The 21,076-nt window shown below is 37.2% G+C and overlaps 1 protein-coding gene across 17 annotated transcripts in view; it reads left to right on the top strand.

Annotated features, from left to right (window-relative positions):
- LOC105481498 (taspase 1) overlaps positions 1–21,076 on the top strand; it is a 441,844-nt gene that overhangs the window by 17,555 nt on the left and 403,213 nt on the right. Inside the window, exon 1 of one of the 17 annotated variants that reach the window (XM_071079682.1) lies at positions 5,043–5,198. The exons of the other annotated variants lie outside the window; for them this stretch is intronic. The gene's annotated coding sequence lies outside the window, so the exon portion shown is untranslated. Of the gene's footprint in view, positions 1–5,042; positions 5,199–21,076 lie in introns of those variants that run through there. 17 annotated transcript variants of the gene reach the window in all.

The raw sequence follows: 21,076 nt of genomic DNA, 5'->3' as shown, positions 1-21,076 counted from the left end.
TTGGAAATGGTATGTATGAGGTGAATATTTATAGTAACTATTAATGACAATTTTTACAGCATCAAAGAGAGGTTAACTATATGTTAAGGATAAGAGGAGAAAAATGACATAAGAAAGAAGATAGATGTATTTACCACCAAATGTTACCTTTACTCAAAACAGACACACAAAGAGGGCTTAATCTAACTTAACTAATTTAATTGTTAGTTGAAAATTACTTGCATAGAGTCAGTGTAGGTCTCGGAGAGAAAAGCTGGAGAATATACTAGAATGGCAATTATGAATGCAAAACTGAATAAAGTTTCTCTTTTCATCTTAGAATAACTTTACTTTTCCTAAGTCATACTTATATATCATGTTTAATATTTCATTCTATTTTCCCTTAGTGTTAAATCCTACTTTTAAGGGGTTTACTTATTTATACTTAAAAATGATAAAAATACATTTTGAAATAATGAATTTCTCCTGAGTAAGTGGACTTACAGTTTCGAATAACCTGTGTTTTTTTTTTAAGAGTGTGGATATGAATTTAAAGGAAAAAAAATTCTTGTTCTATTATTTTTGATTGGAATAAGTCATAAGGATAATGGTAGCATAGAATTCTTCCCCAAGTGACTTTAGTGCATCCCACACTTCAACTTTTAGTTATTTTATTTTTTTATCTATCTATCTATATATATATATATATATAAATGAGATGAATTCTCACTCTGTAGCCCAAGCTGGAGTGCAGTGGTGCGATCTTGGCTCACTGCAACCTCCGCCTCCCATGCTCAAGCAATTCTTGTGCCTCAGCCTCCCGAGTAGCTGGGACTACAGGCATGCACCACCACACCCGGCTAATTTTTGTTTTTTTTTTTAGTAGAGACAAGGTTTCACCATGTTGAACAGGGTGGTCTTGAACTCCTGAGCTCAGGTGATCCACCCACCTTGGCCTCCCAAAGTGCTGCAGTTAAGGCGTGAACCACCCTGCCTGGCTTCAACTTTTAATTATTAATGTGTGGAAGAATTTCAATTAATTATCTTTAACAATTAATTTTTCTATGGACTCTTTGATTGAAATATATGTTAATACTTCAAGGTTAAGCTTACACTAACTGGAAGAATTTTCCTAAATCTTAAGAATTACATTGGAAATCATGCTTATACTGCCCCCTGCAGTTTCTCTCACCTTGCATAATTGTGATTCATTACCTTGAAACAGGATAGGTTTTCAGATGGAGTTCAGTTGGGAAAGTATTGTAATAGCTTGGGTCAATGGAAAGATGTGTAAGAAGATTGGATTCTAATATTTGCTGTACTTCGAGAAATATAAGTAGCAGTATTGAGTCCTTTCAGAATACTGAAAAGTGCTGAGAAAAATTCTGGAGAGCCTTCTTTATTATGTTTAATTTGAGAATAAACACTTTTCTTTAATTTTGGTCAGTTTATTCAGTTAAGTCATGTCTGAATTATTGAACAGATGCAAACAGTCACTATTCTTTTTTTTTTAGACTTTGGGATATACTTTTTGATTTAAAAAATGATATTCTTGCCACTGAGCTTAAGGAAACAATAAATAAACATTTTAAAAACTTGCCTGTTATATTATTACTTAGGCAGATGTTGAAATTGATGTGAATTCCTTAAATACTAATTGTGGATTGAAGTGACTGAAACAGTTTAGTGGTCTTTATTGCCTAGAAAGAGTATCTGGCCGTATATTTTAAAAATGTGATAATTTGTATTTTCCCAAATGGTGAAAAAGTACACTGATCTTAGCTCCATGTGGTGGAGGAGGAAGAGACCAGGCAAAAGAAATTTTGTGTGTGTGTGTGTGTGTGTGTGTGTGTGTAAATACCACACACACACACTAAAGGGACTTATGCAGACATATCATTTTTTAGCTTTTCTTAGAAACTGATAATTTTGTGTTTTTATTTTTCTTCACCACCACTGCAGACTTGTGGTGTCATCTTAAGACTGTCGCTTCTGGACACCAGAATGAGGTGTTTTCTTCATTTAAGTAAAGGAAGGGTGGGTGCAAAAATTCTAGCTATTAAACTGACCACCTTCTCCCTTTAGAGTTATGGGAGGGATGGCGGCTGCTCCTGTATGAGAGGTTTTCTGCAGCGTGGAAATGCAAATGATATTACTCCAAAGTATATTTTGTTTGTCTTCAAAATGTAGGGAAGGAAATGGAAAGGTCAGTTTATAGATCATATTTTAATGATTTATTGGTAAATTGATTCATTCCTGTTGTTTCATATAGCTTTTTTGAGATTATCTTAATAACTGGTGAGAAAGTGAATTCTGTTCACTGGATGGTACAACTCTGGTTTCACTCACAGCAGAGAAGATTAATATTGTGAAAGAATTTGGTCTTCATATTTGGGACTATACATTTGGATGACAGTTGCTTTTTTGGCTGCTTTCAAAATAGTTTTGGATCAAGTAGTGACAGTGGATTTAAGATTCCAGAGCGTAATTTTGCATATTTCACATGGTATAACTTCTGATGTGAATTTCTTTTTTGAGAAAATTGGATATAGAACTGGGTGAGTCATGATGCTACCATTTTCTTAGGATTGTTTCTAAAGTAGAAAGTGTTTCATGGATTCTGATAGAAAATGAACTATTTATAAAATAGTGCCTGAAGCTCCTTTTGTACATTGGTGTTTTTCTGAAAAAGTACGAAGACCTGGTTTAAAAAAGTCTAATGAGTAATAATAGGTGAAATATGAATGACAGACTTGGGAGGTAATTTATAATCTTTCGTGAGAAAACCGATGAATTTGGCAGAGATTTTGAAGATCTTGTTGTAACCTTTGAGAAATTTTGGTTAATTCATTCAGGAAACTGATTATTTTTGTAGGTAGAATACTGTATATTAAGAATAGTGATGGGGCCAGGCACGGTGGCTCATGCCTGTAATCCCAGCACTTTGGGAGGCTGAAGCGGACGCATTATGAGGTCAGGAGTTCAAGACCAGCCTAGCCAATATGGTGAAACCCTGTCTCTAATAAAAATACAAAAATCAGCTGGGCGTGGTGGTGCGTTCCTGTAATCCTAGCTAGTTGGGAGACTGAGGCAGGAGAATTGCTTGAACCAGGACCTGGGAGGCAGAGGTTGCAGTGAGCTGAGATCGCGCCACTGCACTCCCGCCTGGGGTTGCGGAGTAAGACTCCGTCTAAAAAAAAAAAAAAAAAGTGATAGTAATAGCTTTTACATTTTATATAGTAAAAGGCAAATTATACAGATTCCTTTGTTAAAAATCTTTTGTTGAACATATGTCATTAAAAATGGACTGTGAAGTTTTTTGTTCACTTGATTCATGCTTTAAAGCTCCCTATGGTCGGGGAAGATGCTAATTCATGCTTAAAACTCATTTATTGTCCAAATGCTTTAGTGTTTATAGAGCAGATTATATTGGGCCGAGTTTTTAGTCATTCTGTGAAAAACAGTTCATTGTCTTTGGATCTCTGTGTAATACAAATATTGCTTGCTTGTAAACTCTAGGGAAGTCCTTTAAGAATAACTTCGTATTCAGATGACTGATATTTTGGTATGTAAGAGAAAGAAAGTAGGTATTTTCATTATATACTTATATTATTATATATAATACTGTTACACAGTTGTCTGTATCTCTACATTTTTTTGTTGTTGTTGTTGTTGAGACAGATTCTTGCTCTGTCACCCAGGCTGGAGTGCAGTGGTATGATCTTGGCTTACTGCAGTCTCTACCTCCTAGGTTCAAACAATTCTCATGCCTCAGCCTCCCAAGTAGCTGGGACTACAGGTGTGCGCCACCACGCCTGGCTAATTTTTTTGTGTTTTTAGTAGAGACGGGGTTTTGCCTTGTTGCCCAGGCTGGTCTTGAACTCCTGGCCTCAAGTGATTCACCTGCCTCGGCCTCCCAAAGTGCTGGGATTATAGGTGTGAGCCACTGTGCCCAGCCAGGTCTGCATTTCTTTAAGGCAGGCATCTCCAGAATGGGAATGTTGGTCACACTTGAGTAGTTCATTGTGAGTGGACCCCAGCCCAGGCCTCTTGTGCAGCTGCAGGAGTAGGCCATATTCTCTTCCCTGGGCTTTATACTTCTGGCTGAAATTGTCTGTGTGCCTCAGGGAGATAGAAAAAACTTCTAAGGACTGCCAGTCCTTGAAATGCCTAGTGGTCGTGGAGATGGTGTGGCTTCCTGATGGCATATGGGCATACCTAGGATGGAAGGGGACATTGGGAAGGGCTGATACATTTCCGTTTTCCCTCATGAAACTTATAACAAGTTTTCTTGTGAGCAGATGCTTAACCACACCCTGCTCCCTACCCTACTTCAGTCATTTGGTTTTTATTGCAAAAAAGGAGGGGCGTCTGCTTTAAGGTCATTTCTGTTGTTTGGGAAGTTTAAAATCATTTAAATAAACGAGCATCTCCAGTTTCCTATACATTTTTAATTTTGTAGAAATTATATTTTCATAAGCAGAGTGGTCCTTTGCTCTTTCCCCAGCACCCCCTACCCCCCAGTAGAGCTGACCACATTGGAAAGACAGCTTGATGCATTTAGCTCACATTTACGTAAGTGCTCATTAACTATGATGTGGCTGGTGAGTCTAATTTTAGACCTACCACCCTTGAAAATCTCATTTTTCTCTTCCATTGATAATATCTTTTATTCTCTGTTAGAGGGGGCGTGTTTCTATGTATGTGAAGGAGAAGATTTACCTTTTTTCTTTTGTAGTATTTACAGTGTTTTCCTTGCATGAAATTTGAGTTTTGACCTTAGGTGCTCTTTTTTCCTTTTTTTTTCTTAACTTGGTATTATTGATTATTTCAAAGACCCTATTTTGCCTGTCTGTTTAGGAGTATTCCCAGTGGTGCTTCAGTATTTCTGTGTATTCCAGCTGTTTATGGAGTCTTTATGTTTCTCTGCATTTTTTGTTTTATTTTTTGAGGTGTACACACACAGTTACACTTCATGGAGTTGCATCCAGCCAAGTATCCATGTTCTTCTTGTGAAGAGGCAGAGAAAATCACCTCTCCCAAGAATTTCCACCTTCTGAACAAGGGAAATGTGTCCTGAAGAGCTGTACGCAGATGGGAGGCAACTTGTTTGCTTGTTCTGCTGCTAGAGCATTGATTTAATTAGAAGACAGGCTGTGGGTGGCCATGTGCAGACAAAGAAGCACCAGACAGAGCCCATTTAGCCTGGGACAGTAAAAGTAAGTTACGCTCTTTTTAAAACACTTTTTTGAGTACTGATGCTGATTCTTGCCTTTAGTACTAAGGGGCAACTTGTAACTTACTGTTTGTGTTTACACATAGATACATCTGTTCTTTTTCTGAGACCCTAGAAATGACACATGCTCTCTAGCACAAAGTACCTGCTTAATGGAAAAGCAGTGATTTCTTCCCCAACCACCTTTTTTTTTTTTTTTTTTTTTAAGAATAAAAAGAAAACAGAATCAGTGATTACATTCTAGATTAATTTTACACTGTAGCAAACCTGGTGTCAGCTTTTGACCAAGTCAAAACACTTGAGTATAGAGCTTGTCATGCTTTTACTTTGTAGTAATGGAAACATGAAGAACTGTTTTAGCCTTTCCAGCCATTTCTTGATGAGGTATGTGGATCTCATCAGATATATTCATTCTGGCTGAATCTAGTAGAAGAGAGGGTCCAAGATCAGACCTAGCAATTCCTGAGGAGCATGGAACTCTATATGTGTGCCCTTGTTTTTCTCTGGGAGTTGTTACTCTCAAAAATATACTTCATTTTGGAATTCTGTTTTGAGCTACCGAAAACCACATATGGTAGTGTGGTGAAGTTAGTGGAAATCCTGTGTTTTGACTATGTGGAAGCAATTTAGACTTTTGGATTTTTGAGTGTAAAATGTCTTCTAGTCCTATATTAATAGGGATATTACACAAAAGGGATTTAATTAGATTCATTGGTCTTAGAATTTATAGTGTTGTGATTTTTGAATCATTCTGTGTGTGTGCGTGTATGTGTGTGTGTGTATTTGTGTTTGTTTGGATCTATATCATTTGCGGCATTAGGTTTATACCTTAACATCTACTGTTTTTGTTTGTTTTGCTCTTGGTAATGAAGGAGGTAGGCTAATAAGATTTTTCTATGTTTGGAAAATCACAGGCTGGTATGATGGTGTTTAATTTCAAAGACTACCTTTTGATTTTAAGTTTTTTTCCATCTCTCAAATCCACCCCTTTATTCAGAATCTGGAAAAGAAAGAGGAAGAAACTTAAGTTACCTAATTTTTAAGATTCTCATCAAGATTCTAAATCTTGCTCTCCTCTCTCTCTTTCATGTGTTCTTTACCTAAGTGTTAGAATAATGAAGGATTGTACCTTACTATAGAAATCAGCTTAAAGTTGAATCTTAGACATACCAGTTGACAAAAGTTCTTTGGCCATTCCCATTGCCAGGCATATTTTACTGGCAGTCATTCTCGCTCAGGGTCCAGCCTCCTGCATGGTGTACACATTTCCTGACAATTCATGACATGCATGTAGTGTAACATAGGGCATCAGCACTGTAACACATTCAGAGTGGGGAATTTATTTACGTTTCCCTTTTCTGGAGTATGTGCAAATGTTAGCGACATTTTCTAGTGGGTTGGAAGTCTTTTTGTTAAAAAAAGCTTAGTAGAGGACTTAAAAGTTACCATTATTCCTCTTTCCTCTCCAGTTCTGACCATGTCATTTGATAAAAGGATGGTTTAAATTATTATATAATTCCATGGTCTGTTAGGTTCTTTTTGAGTGATTTTATTGTCAATATGGTTAAAAGGTATACTTATTTAGGTTGAAGGGAAGTATAAGTGGCTGCCAAATTTGGTGGTACTGGAGAAACAGCTACATTTGTCTTTTCTATTGTAGCTCTTGTGGAAAGGACAATTTCAGGTACTGTGTGTGCTAACCTCTTCCTGGACATCATAAATAATCCAAGTAAAACAAAGTTTAAAACTATTTCAGATGTGAAAGCTTATTGAAGCCAATATTTTGGTTTAGAGATTTGTGTTATGTTTTTGACAAGTAACTGTACTGGAATTCTGTGACTTTCAATTAAAAAAAATGTGAAAAACTGTTGTGATGTCATTTTTCTGCTTAATTATGTTATATGTGTCTTTGTAAATTAGGCAGATTAGTAATAGGAAGGAGGTGAGTGCAGATGTGCAGTGCCTTTTTATGAAAATATTTTAAATAATAAAAATATTGTTGAGCTCATAGTGGGCAGTGCAAGAAAAAGTAAAAAAAAATTTCCATTTTTGGATAGAATATTTTATGTCAGATTAACAAATGCTCTAATGAACAAATATTAACATTGGTTCAATTTTTTCTGACATTTCCAGAAAAGCTTGGGCACTTTTAAGAAGATCATAAAAAGCCTTAGTTTCTACTACATATGTTGCTGTGTGAGGGTTTTTTTTTTTAAATAAAATATGTTGTCTTTTATAAATTGAATAGTTAAAAAAAATGAACTGTCACAGAAACTAAAACCTGATATTCAGCATACTGTATTTGACTCAAGTGTTCACAGAATGTGATGCAAACAAATGTTCTCTCAACTTACATCCAGGATAGCTAAAATATCACTTTAACACATGTTAAAAGTAGAGTGCTCGAGCTATTTGGCTAGATATAATTCCAGGCTGTCTAAGTTGAGTAATTTCCTCAAACATTCCAACTTTGATCAACTACAGCAAGAACCTTTAGCATGTCTGTAAAGCAGCCAGTGCATCTGTAAATATGTCCTGAGATAGGGAGAAAAGAGAGAATGCCAAAAAAGAAAGAATACCTTGTCGTTTAGGAGCAGTTACAGAATAAAAATGGAAAGTTTTTTGTTTCCTTAGGAACTGTTTTTAGATAATTGAGCCTCAGATTTCCAAGTATGCCCTGTGGTTCTGTATTAATGAAGGAAAGATACTTCATTTGGACCCAATAAAAGTGTTTTGTGGCTAACCCTGCTGAAACTTATTGGTTAAAGTTCATTAATTCTTGAACTTTTTACACTTTATAAATGTAATATTAATTGGCTACAACCTCAAACATAATAATATATAGCTCACTAAAGCATGTCTTAATTGTTTATAATTGGCCAGTATTTGGGTGAAAATGTTCTTATGTGACTGAGAATAAGTCTAAGAACAGGAAGCATCACTACAGAAATAATCTCATGTGCCTTTTCTTCAATACATGGCTGAAAATAGGCTTTCTGGCTTTAATTTTCAGTGATCCGAAAATGAATTTGCAAGTATCTACTAATTTTCCTATACAAGCATTAACTTAAGAGTGTTTATAATGGCAAATCACCCTCTGCTGTATGGGAACTGCATGTTTTCTGTGTTTTTGGCACAACATGTTCATATTCACATGGATATAATAACTTCCCTGGAAATATTTTAAGCTGTAGTTAGCAACTACTTGCAAACTGGATATTAAATTGGATGTTAAGTCTAGCTTCTTTCTGACCTTGCTTTCTGTGGTCCCATGATAACAAATAATGTGACTTCCAATTAGCTCCAGTTATGAAAACTCTGTTTTTAGATCAATCTCGTACCAAAACTTAGAAGGAATTAATAATCCTCTTGTGGCTTCTATGTTGCAGATCTCTAGTATTGTCCATATTCTCTAATTACTTTGTCATGGAAAGCAAAGTTAACACAGTTAAATTTATTACTAATAAAAAATGTTTTGCCATAGTTTTACCTCCTTTTCATGAGCATTTTTTCCAGAACTGAACAAAGTGCAGTATAATTGATAGATTTACATCCTTCAAGCCCATCCTCTATATCCTAAAATAAGTGCAGAGAAATGGTGAATGGGCACGCTGGGAGAGAAGATGGAAGGGCAAGTCCTGGGTCTAGTTATTTTAATTTCCTGGGCAGGGTACTTGAACAGATAATGTGAGTTGGTTATCTTGTTACTGTATCTATGTTTACCAGATAATTTTTCTTCTGTAAACCCTGTCCATTTGAATGCCAGGATTTCTTCAAAATTTAATACTTATTTTATGTCATGTGCCTACTTTCTTGATCTTGAAGTCATTAACGTTCATAGTGGCAATGGAAGAGTCAACTTTTGCCTATGTGGGGGCTGGTTATCTAATTTATAGACAGATTCTTATTATCCTGTAATTATTTTACCTGATTATATCTTTGCCATTTTTGCACGTTACCTGAACATTATAGCCCCACCTCCCATGCACTTCTGTGTATGAGGAATGTGTGTGTGTGTGTGTTTGCTACAAATTACTGGTTCTAAAAAGAATGTCATGTTTTATCTTGATAGGCAGTCTACCACTGGGTAAAGTTGTAGATGAAGTTGTCTATACTAATGATATTTGAGAAAATTACCATGATATTTTATTAGTTTTCTGGTATTTGAGAAAAATACCATGACTTCCTATGGACTCTGAGTAGAAAGTTCATCTGACTCATTTTGGAGAAGGAAAAAGGTATTACAAATTTTGTTTGTTATAATCAGAAGATATGCAGCATTTCTGACCACTAATCTGGCTCTTTTTAGTAAAGGTGAGTGGACACTTGGTAGACTGCAGTACAGGTTACTTCCATATTAGTTGTTTCTTTAAGTAGCAAGAGGTAATTGAATATTTTAAATATTTAAGCATGATAATAAAATTTGTTGTTAGGACTGTCATTTGTGTCAGAGAGCTACTTTCCCTGAAGCCTGAATTGTATGGAAAACTGAAGACTTATGCAAGCTTAGATTTTGCACTGGAGAAGCTTGCATCTGGACCTTCTTTTAATCTTACAAAGTGATGTAGGCCAGAGATTGCAAAAGAGACATTTTACAAATGCGTGTTCATTGGCCCATAGACTAGCTTTTAAAACTTGGAATTTGTTGTCAACATGTAAAAATGAGGAGACTAATATAAGCATCTGGACTTCTAAATTCTCGGGACAAAAATGAGATCTGGCCACATGGAGCATGCATTCTCTCAGGCCTACAATCTGCCAGAGCTGAGTGACAGCTGGTTCTTTTGAGTGTAGGAGCTTGTGTAGCACTGTACTTCATTTTAAGGTACAGCTGGAAATAAGTCTTGGACAGAGATGCCAACTTTTGTCTTGTTGCAAGGGCCAGGGAAATGAATGTATGGTTTAATGCTCATTAATTTAATGGTCTAGAGGTTGCAAATTGTTGTAATAGGGATTTCTACCAAACTAATAATAAAGCTGGAATGAGCTTTGATTTAATTTTTCAGAATAGGAATTGGACTTAAATATTAACTTATTATTTTGAAAATGAACTTCAAATCAAACTAGACTTTTCAAAAAACTTCCTCATTGAAACAATTTGAACTAACAGCAAAGTATATCACTCCAAAGAATTTTGACCTGTAGCCAAAGCAGATCCAAAACCTCTGTGACCCAAATAAGGTTGAACCAAATTGTTTCTTTATTTACCTCTAGTCCCAGGAGTGAAATACTGTTTTTACTGTTTGTGATGAAGGAACATACTGTAAGTCCAAGCATACTGCACTGATATTCACACTTTGTCTTGATAACTTCCTAAAGGATATTAAGCTTCCAATGTCATTTATCTTATCTTGATTGCATTACATCTTAATGGAAGACATAAGGAAAATCCCTGGTGTGTGCATAGTATGTATGGCTGTATTTGTGATGATTGCCCAGAAAGGTTTCTATGTCTTATTTACCATTGACTGTCTCCCATTTAATTAACTTTTCTCCAGTCCATCTAATTTTTTTCCAGGGTTGAATCCTAGCCCCAGAGTGGTTAGCTTTTGTAGCCTCTCATGGATCATTTGTAGCTTTTTTACTCCCAATATCCTCTGTGCTGTTGCGATAGATGCCTTTATAAGCCCCCTGAAGATGTGGTTCATGGAGAATGTGAAGTTAAGCAGTTGATGAATTCATTTAAATTGGAGTTCCTCAAGGTGAGGGCTGGATTAGAATTGTTGGAGGTAGCTTATTTTAAAAAATGATGATTCCCTAGCTTTCAACTCACATGACCTGGATCAGAATCTTTGGGGATGGGAGTCTGGAAATTTTAATTCTTTGACTCTTTAAAAAAAACTTTGTGAGTTAATTGTGGATACATGCAGGCATAAGAAATAATACAGAGAGATCCTTTGGACCCTTTAATTCACAATGGTAACAGGTTTTTAAAAATTTGCAATCTTATTTTGAGAGTTTTATAGTCTCAAAACTTTTGTGTGTGTATAGTATACATATGGAAAACTATACACATTTATTTTAAGGGGACAGCTCCATGAATCTTTTTCAGAGTGAACGTAGCCCTGTGTCACTAGCACCCAGGTCAACAAACGGAACATTTCTGCCCTCCAGAAGGCCCCCTGTGCCCCCTTCAGTCACCTCAGGGTAACACCTGTCCTGACCTCTATTGCCATATGTTAGTCTTGCCTGTTCTAGAACTTCACGTAAATGGAATAATATATTATGTATTCTTTTGTGTCTGCCTTTTTTAATTGAAGTGAAATTCTTATAATAGAAAATGAGGCATTTTAAAATGCATAATCCCATGGCATTAAAATGTTCACAGTGTTGTGTAACTACCACTTCCAGTTCCAAACTTGTTTATCTCCCCAAAGGAAGCCTCATACTCATCAAGCAGTTGCTCTTCATTCTTTTATCCTTTCCCCCTTGTTGACCACCAATCTGCTTTCTGTCCATGGATTTCCCTCTTCTGGATATTTTATATAAATGAAATCATGCCATTTATGTGGCCTTTGTCTGACTTTTTTCACTTAGAATAATGTTTTTGAAGTTTGTTCACAGTGTAGCATGTATCAGTAGTTCATTTTTTGGGGGAGCAGTATTCAACATTATTCATGTATCTGTCACAGTTTGTTTCATTCCAAATCCATTCATCCGTTGATGGACATTTGAGTTGTTTCTGTCTTTTGGCGAGTGCACATAGTGTTGCTGGGAATACTCTTATATAAATATTAGAGTAACTTTTTTCAATTCTTTTGGGTATATACCTAGAAGTGAAATTGCTAGGTCATATGATAATTAATTCTATGTTTAACTTTTTTTTTTTTTTGAGACAGAGTTTCGCTCTTGTTGCCCAGGCTGGAGCAATGGCACCATCTCAGTTCACTGCAACCTCCGCCTCCCAGGTTCAAGCGATTCTCCTGCCTCAGCCTCCCGAGTAGCTGGGATTACAGGTGCCCACCACCATGCCCGGCTAATTTTTAAAAATATTTTCAGTAGAGATGGGGTTTCACCATGTTGGCCAGGCTGGTTTCGAACTCCTGACCTCAAGTGATCCGCCTGCCTCAGCCTCCCAAAGTGCTAGGAATACAGGCATGAGCCACCGCGCCTGGCCTTTGTTTTAACTTTTTGTTGAACCTTTTTCCATGGCAACTGAACAAACCCTTTTTGCATTTCCAGCAGCAATATGCAAGGTTATAATTTTTCTACATCTCTGTCAGCACTTGTTATTTTCTGTTTTTGTCATCATAGCTGTCCTTGTGGATGTGAAGTAAAATCTTTGTGGTTTTGGTTTTCATTTTTCTGATGGCAATGATGTTGAATATATTAACATGTGCCTGTAGCCATTTGTGTATTTTTTTGGTAGAAATGTTTACTTAAGTCTGTTCAAGTCTTTTGCCCATTTTCAAATTGCCTTTTTTGGGTTGTTATTGAAATTTGGAGATCTTTATATAGTCTAGATACTAGACTGTTGTACTTTTCTGTAAGTCTGAAATTGTGTCCAAAAAAAAAAAAAAGGAAAAATAAATTGTAACTACTGCTATAGTTTTCTTTTTAATAAAAGCCCTCTGACCATCCCCAGTACTCCCATCACTTACCTGTTTTATTTTTTCACTCTCTTGTTTACTTCTGATATGTTATCTAATGTATTTAATTTCTTATTGTTTGTCTCCCTTGGCTAGAATTGAGGCTTCATGTAGGTAAGAATGTTTTTCTGTTTCATCCACTGCTATATCCCCATGGTTTCGATCAAGGATTGGCCAACTATGGCCTGAAAGCCAAATCTGGGCAGATGCCTGGTTTTGAATGGCCTGCAAACTAAGAATTATTTTCACTTTTTTAAATGGTTGAAACAAAATCAAAAGAAGAATAATATTTCATGACACCAGAAAAGTATATGAAATTTGTATCTCAGTATCCATATATGAAGTTTTATTGGAACACAGCCATGCTTATTCATTTGTGTATTTTCTCTGGCTGCTTTTGTGCTACAGTTGCAGAGCTCAGTAGTAGCATTGTCTGTGTGGCCCACGAAGCCTGAACTAGTTGATATATCTTGCCTTTTACAGAAAAGATTTGCCTGGTACGTTGGTGCCCAATAAATCTTTGTTGAATTAATGACTCTTAACCTATACTACCACAGAGGAATCTAAATTGGAAATCTTTTAACCATTCAGTTCTTGAAAATTTGAACTTAATTGGCTGCTAAACAACAAAAAAAAATCCCCCAATGATTTTTTTTGATCAGTAATACAGTTTCATTGGCCTCCATTCATCTTGGAAATGAAAACTGATGTTGAGATACCAGAAAATTAGTAATTCTTAGAGTAGTGCTAGCTAAGATAGGCATATTATACAAGTTTTACTAGTGTTAGTTTGAAAAAGAGTATAATGACATGGAGTACATATCCTGTTTTTGTAACTCTTTTAAAAAGATGCAAGAAAGTTCATTTCAAAAGCTTTTCCCCCACCTTTCTCGGGTTTTGAAGGTTAAAATACCTGCTTATCAATGAAGTTAGTAATTAAAATGATTTTTTTTTTTTTTTTTTTTTTGAGACGGTCTCACTCTGTCGCCCAGCTGGAGTGTGCAGTGGTGCAGTCTTGGCTCATTATAGCCTTTACCTCCCAGGTTCAAGGTTCAAGTGATTCTCCTGCCTCAGCCTCCTGAGTAGCTGAGATTACAGGCACCCGCCACCACGCCTGGCTAATTTTTGTATTTTTAGTGGAGATGGCATTTCATCATGTTGGCTGGACTGGTCACAAACTCAATTAAAATGATTTTGATAGGACACTCAATTTTCAACAAGAGTTATATATTCTACTTTATTTCATGTATCTAATGATGTGTTTGTTGAATTTGCACTTGACCGACAGAGTGTGAGTACTAACATATTAGTAATTTCCTGTTAATGTCTGACTTCTTCTTAAGGGAAGATTGGAAATTGAATAAACATAAATCATCTTATATAAAAATGATTTTATAATGTGCCAGTCTAGTTTTTGTACAACATTTGAAAACTAAATTGTTTGCATCTGTAAGAGCTGTTAATAGAGGTCTCATAATAGATCCTCAGACGTACAGTATACCTGGAGCCTTGCAAACAGTTCTTATATTATTTTATGCTTTCAGCGAAGGACATTTAATGGGTAATACAAGTTGTGGTTTATAGCGAAAGAGTAATACTTTGCAGATCTTTGCCTTGGCTTGGGGTTCCAAAATTTCATTAATAGGAAAGGGTTTCCATGTCGTTGTGGGAGAGTAGCTCCTGACTTGCTTCTTGGCCTTTCTGCCCTCTCTTTGCTGCATTGATTAGTCAAAGAGTGTCTCACTTTTTAAAGCTGTGTCTCCTTGAAAAGTTATGAGTAAACTTAAAATATATTTTGCTTTTAGAATTCCAGTTTTTAGAAACAGAAAATACTGTTGCATAAGTTTGTTTAATTTCTCTTGTTTTAATCATGAAAAGATTAGATTCTTAACACTCCGCTGCATTTTCCTGACATTTCTCTATAGGAGCAATCTGTAAGAATTAATAAGTATCAGCTTGCTTAAGAGGTTATAGCTCACAATAATTACTCTGTTTATATCTAGTCACAATTAACTGCTATTCATTCATTCTGCAAATACTTATTGATTACCTACCTGCCATGTGCCAGGCATTGCCTTGCATATTGGGATATAGTACCTAAAAAGACAAATTCTTATATTTAAGGGGCTTACATTCTATTTGGAGAGGTAGACAAACAAAAATTATGTATAATGTTAGATAGTGGAAAGTGCCATAAAGAAGAATAAAATAGAAATAAGAGAATGGTTGGGAATGGCTGGGGAAATGCTATTCTAGATAAGTCAGTAAGGGAAGGACTCTCTGATAAAGCTGGGTTTTGAACAGAGACATGAATGAAATGGGAAGAGAGCCATATGAAGATGTTGGGGAAGGGAGTTCTTGTTCAGGGGGTAAAGTACCCCACTGTCCCTTCATATTCCACTTCATTCTTCTTTGTAATACTAATCACCGTGGGACCTCAGGTATTCATGCATACATGTACATGCATCTTTACACACATACACACACACACACACGCACACACACACACACATGCAGTCTATGTTTATGGACCCTCTTCTTTCACTAGAATCTCTCACCAAGCTCAGCATCTCAAAGGAATGAATGAATAATAGATGCAACAGCCCCGAGGTAGGGGTGTTCTTGGTGTGCTCAGGGAATCGCAGTGTGGGTTGGAGTGTGGTAAGGGAGAGGAATGCGGGGAGTAAGTTGGAAGAGGGAGAGAAGGGTCAGATCATGTAGGGCCATGTAAATGTTGAAAATTAGGACTTTGGATTTTATTCTAAGTGTGATGGGAAAGTGTTGTAGGTTTATGAACAGAAGAGTGACAGAGTCTGACAGATTTTAAAAGGATCACTGGCTACTTAGTAGACATGATTATTAATTATGCAAAATGAGTTACATCAGATCAGATGACCACTTAAAATATTTATGTATATTATTTTATTTATTTTTCTTTTTTCCTTTTTTATTATACTTTAAGTTCTAGGGTACATGTGCACAATGTGCAGGTTTGTTACATATGTATACATGTGCCATGTTGGTGTGCTGCACCCATTAACTCGTCATTTACATTAGGTATATCTCCTAGTGCTATCCCTCCCCTCCCCCTACCCCATGACAGGACCCGGTGTATGATGTTCCCCTTCCTGTGTTCAGGTGTTCTCATTGTTCACTTTGCACCTGTGAGTGAGAACATGCAATGTTTGGTTTCCTGTTCTTGCGATAGTTTGCTGAGAATGATGGTTTCCAGCTGCATCCATGTCCCTACAAAGGACATGAACTCATCCTTTTTTATGACTGCATAGTATTCCATGGTATATATGTGCCACATTTTCTTAATCCAGTCTGTCATCGATGGACATTTGGGTTGGTTCCAAGTCTTTGCTATTGTGAATAGTGCCGCAATAAACATACGTGTGCATGTGTCTTTATAGCAGCATGATTTATAATCCTTTGGGTATATACCCAGTAGTGGGATGGCTGGGTCAAATGGTATTTCTAATTCTAGATTCTTGAGGAATTGCCACACTGTCTTCCACAATGGTTGAACTCGTTTACAGTCCCACCAACAGTGTAAAAGCGTTCCTATTTCTCCACATCCTCTCCAGCACCTGATGTTTCCTGACTTTTAAATGATTGCCATTCTAACTGGTGTGAGATGGTATCTCATTGTGGTTTTGATTTGCATTTCTCTGATGGCTAGAGATGATGAGCATTTTTTCATGTGTCTGTTGGCTGCATAAATGTCTTCTTTTGAGAAGTGTCTGTTCATATCCTTTGCCCACTTTTTGATGGGGTTGTTTGTTTTTTTCTTGTAAATTTGTTTGAGTTCTTTGTAGGTTCTGGATATTAGCCCTTTGTCAGATGAGTAGATTGCAAAAATTTTCTCCCATTCTATAGGTTGCCTGTTCACTCTGATGGTAGTTTCTTTTGCTGTGCAGAAGCTCTTTAGTTTAATAAGATCCCATTTGTCAACTTTGGCTTTTGTTACCATTGCTTTTGGTGTTTTAGTCATGAAGTCCTTGCCCATGCCTATGTCCTGAATGGTATTGCCTAGGTTTTGTTCTAGGGTTTTTATGGTTTTAGGTCTAACATTTAAGTCTCTAATCCATCTTGAATTTTTTTTTTTTTTTTTTTTTTTTTTTTTTGAGACGGAGTCTTGCTCTGTCGCCGAGACTGGAGTGCAGTGGCCGGATCTCGGCTCACTGCAAGCTCCGCCTCCCGGGTTTACGCCATTCTCCTGCCTCAGCCTCCCGAGTAGCTGGGACTACAGGCACCCGCCACCTCGCCCGGCTATTTTTTTGTATTTTTTACTAGAGACGGGGTTTCACCGGGTTAGCCAGGATGGTCTCGATCTCCTGACCTCGTCATCCGCCCGTCTCGGCCTCCCAAAGTGCTGGGATTACAGGCTTGAGCCACCGCGCCCGGCCTGAATTAATTTTTGTATAAGGTGTACGGAAGGGATCCAGTTTCAGCTTTCTACTTATAGTTAGCCAGTTTTCCCAGCACCATTTATTAAATAGAGAATCCTTTCCTCATTTCTTGTTTTTGTCAGGTTTGTCAAAGATCAGATGGTTGCAGATGTGTGGTATTATTTCTGAGGGCTCTGTTCTGTTCCGTTGGTCTATATATCTGTTTTGGTACCCGTACCATGCTGTTTTGGTTACTGTAGCCTTGTAGTAGAGTTTGAAGTCAGGTAGCGTGATGCCTCCAGCTTTGTTCTTTTTGCTTAGGACTGTCTTGGCAATGCAGGCTCTTTTTTGGTTCCATATGAACTCTAAAGTAGTTTTTTCCAATTCTGTGAAGAAAATCATTGGTAGCTTGATGGGTATGGCATTGAATCTATGAATTACCTTGGGCAGTATGGCCATTTTCACAATATTGATTCTTCCTATCCATGAGCATGGAATGTTCTTCGATTTGTCTGTGTCCTCTTTTATTTCATTAAGCAGTGGTTTGTAGTTCTCCTTGAAGATGTCCTTCACATCCCTCGTAAGTTGGATTCCTAGATATTTTATTCTCTTTGTAGCAATGGAGAATGGGAGTTCACTCATGATTTTGCTCTCTGTTTGTCTGTCATTGGTGTATAGGAATGCTTGTGATTCTTGCACATTGATTTTGTATCCTGAGATTTTGCTCCAGTTGCTTATCAGCTTGAGACTTTGGGCTGAGACTATGGGGTTTCTAAATATACAATCATGTCATCTGCAAACAGGGACAATTTGACTTCTTCTTTTCCTAACTGAATACCCTTAATTTTTTTCTCTTGCCTGATTGCCCTGGCCAGAACTTCCAACACTATGTTGAATAGGAGTGGTGAGAGAGGGCATCCCTGTCTTGCGCCAGTTTTCAAAGGGAATGTGTCGAGTTTTTGCCCATTCAGTATGATATTGGCTGTGAGTTTGTCATAAATAGCTCTTATTATTTTGAGATATGTCCCATCAATACCTAATTTATTGAGAGTTTTTAGCCTGAAGGGCTGTTGAATTTTGTCAAAGGCCTTTTCTGCATCTTTTGAGATAATCATGTGGTTTTTGTTGTTGGTTCTGTTTATATGCTGGATTATGTTTATTGATTTGCATATGTTGAAGCAGCCTTGCATCCCAGGGATGAAGCCCACTTGATCATGGTGGATAAGCTTTTTAATGTGCTGCTGGATTCGGTTTGCCAGCATTTTACTGAGGGTTTTTGCATCAATGTTCATCAGGGATATTGGTCTAAAATTCTCTTCTTGTGTTGTGTCTCTGCCAGGCTTTGGTATCAGGATGATGTTGGCCTCATAAAATGAGTTAGGGAGGATTCCTTCTTTTTCTATTGAATAATTTCAGAAGGAATGGTACCAGCTCCTCTTTGTACCTCTGGTAGAATTCGGCTGTGAATCCTGGTCCTGGACTTTTTTTGGTTGGTAGGCTATTATTGCCTCAATTACAGAGCCTGTTATTGGTCTATTCAGGGATTCAGCTTCTTCCTGGTTTAGTCTTGGGATAGTGTATGTGTCCAGGAATTTATCTATTTCTTCTAGGTTTTCTAGTTTATTTGCATAGAGGTGTTTATAGTATTCTCTGATGGTAGTTTGTATTTCTGTGGGGTTGGTGGTGATATCCTCCTCATCATTTTTTATTGCATCTATTTGATTCTTCTCTCTTTTCCTCTTTATTAATCTTGCTAGCGGTCTATCAATTTTGTTAATCTTTTCAAAAAACCAGCTCCTGGATTCACTGATTTTTTGAAGGGTTTGTTGTGTCTCTATCTCCTTCAGTTCTGCTCTAATCTTCGTTATTTCTTGCCTTCTGCTAGCTTTTGAATGCGTTTGCTCTTGCTTCTCTAGTTCTTTTAATTGTGATGTGAGGGTGTCAATTTTAGATCTTTCCAGCTTTCTCTTGTGGGCATTTAGTGCTATAAATTTCCCTCTAAACCCTGCTTTAAATGTGTCCCAGAGATTCTGGTATGTTGTATCTTTGTTCTCATTGGTTTCAAAGAACATCTTTATTTCTGCCTTCATTTCGTTATGTACCCAGTAGTCATTCAGGAGCAGATTGTTCAGTTTCCATGTAGTTGAGCGGTATTGATTGAGTTTCTTAATCCTGAGTTCTAATTTGATTGCACTGTGGTCTGAGAGACAGTTTGTTGTGATTTCTGTTCTTTTACATTTGCTGAGGAGTGCTTTACTTCCAACTATGTGGTCAATTTTGGAATAAGTGCGATGTGGTGCTGAGAAGAATGTATATTCTGTTGATTTGGGGTGGAGAGTTCTGTAGATGTCTATTAGGTCTGCTTGCTGCAGAGATGAGTTCAATTCCTGGATATCCTTGTTACCTTTCTGTCTCGTTGATCTGTCTAATGTTGACAGTGGGGTGTTAAAGCCTTCCATTATTATTCTGTTGGATTCGAAGTCTCTTTGTAAGTCTCTAAGGATTTGTTTTGTGAATGTAGGTACTCCTGTATTGGGTGCATATATATTTAGGATAGTTAGCTCTTCTTGTTGAATTGATCCCTTTACCATTATGTAATGGCCTTCTTTGTCTCTTTTGATCTTTGATGGTTTAAAGTCTGTTTTATCAGAGACTAGGATCGCAACCCCTGGCTTTTTTTGTTTTCTATTTGCTTGGTAGATCTTCTGCCATCCCTTTATTTTGAGCCTATGTGTGTCTCTGCACGTGAGATGGGTCTCCTGGAAATAGCAAATTGTTGATGGGTTTTGACTCTTTATCCAATTTGCTAGTCTGTGTCTTTTAATTGGAGGATTTAGCCAATTTATATTTAAGGTTAATATTGTTACGTGTGAACTTGATCCTGTCATTATGATGTTAGCTGGTTATTTTGCTCGTTATTTGATGGAGTTTCTTCCTAGCATTGATGGTCTTTACATTTTGGCAGTTTTGGCAGTGGCTGGTACCGGTTGTTCCTTTCCATGCTTAGTGCTTCCTTCAGGAGCTCTTGTAAAGCAGGCCTGGTGGTGACAAAATCTCTCAGCATTTGCTTGTCTGTAAAGGATTTTATTTCTCCTTCGCTTATGAAGCTTAATTTGTCTGGATATGAAATTCTGGGTTGAAATTCTTTAAGAATGTTGAATATTGGCCCCCACTCTCTTCTGGCCTGTAGAGTTTCTGCCGAGAGATCCGCTGTTGGTCTGATGGGCTTCCCTTTTTGGGTAACCTGACCTTTCTCTCTGGCTGCCCTTAACATTTTTTCCTTCATTTCAACTTCGGTGAATCTGACAATTATGTGTCTTGGAGTTGCTCTTCTCGAGGAGTATCTTTGTGGTGTTCTTTGTATTTCCTGAATTTGAATGTTGGCCTACCTTGCTAGATTGGGGAAGTTCTCCTGGATAATATCCTGCAGAGTGTTTTCCAACTTGGTACCATTCTCCCCATCACTTTCAGGTACACCAATCAGATGTAGATTTGGTCTTTTCACATAGTCCCCTATTTCTTGGAGGCTTTGTTAATTTCTTTTTACTCTTTTTTCTCTAAACTTCTCTTCTCACATATTATTTTAAATTATTTAAATTTATTTATTTTTTTTTTTAGGAAAGGGTCTCATGCTGTTGTCCAGGCTGGAGCGCAGTGGTGCAATCATAGCTCACTGTAGATTAGAGCTCCTGAGCTCATGTGGTCCCCCTGACCTCCCTCCAGAGTACCTGGGACTACAGGCATGCACCCTCATTCCCAGCTATTTAAAGTAAAATTTTTGGAGAGATCGGGTCCTCCTGTGGTGCCCAGGCTGGTCTTGTACTGCTGATCTTAAGTGATCCTCCTGTCTCACCCTTGAAAAGTGACTTTATTATTTA

Source organism: Macaca nemestrina, chromosome 15 (genome assembly GCF_043159975.1).
Source record: "Macaca nemestrina isolate mMacNem1 chromosome 15, mMacNem.hap1, whole genome shotgun sequence".
NCBI lineage: Eukaryota > Metazoa > Chordata > Mammalia > Primates > Cercopithecidae > Macaca > Macaca nemestrina.
This window is presented reverse-complemented; position numbering and strand designations above follow the sequence as displayed.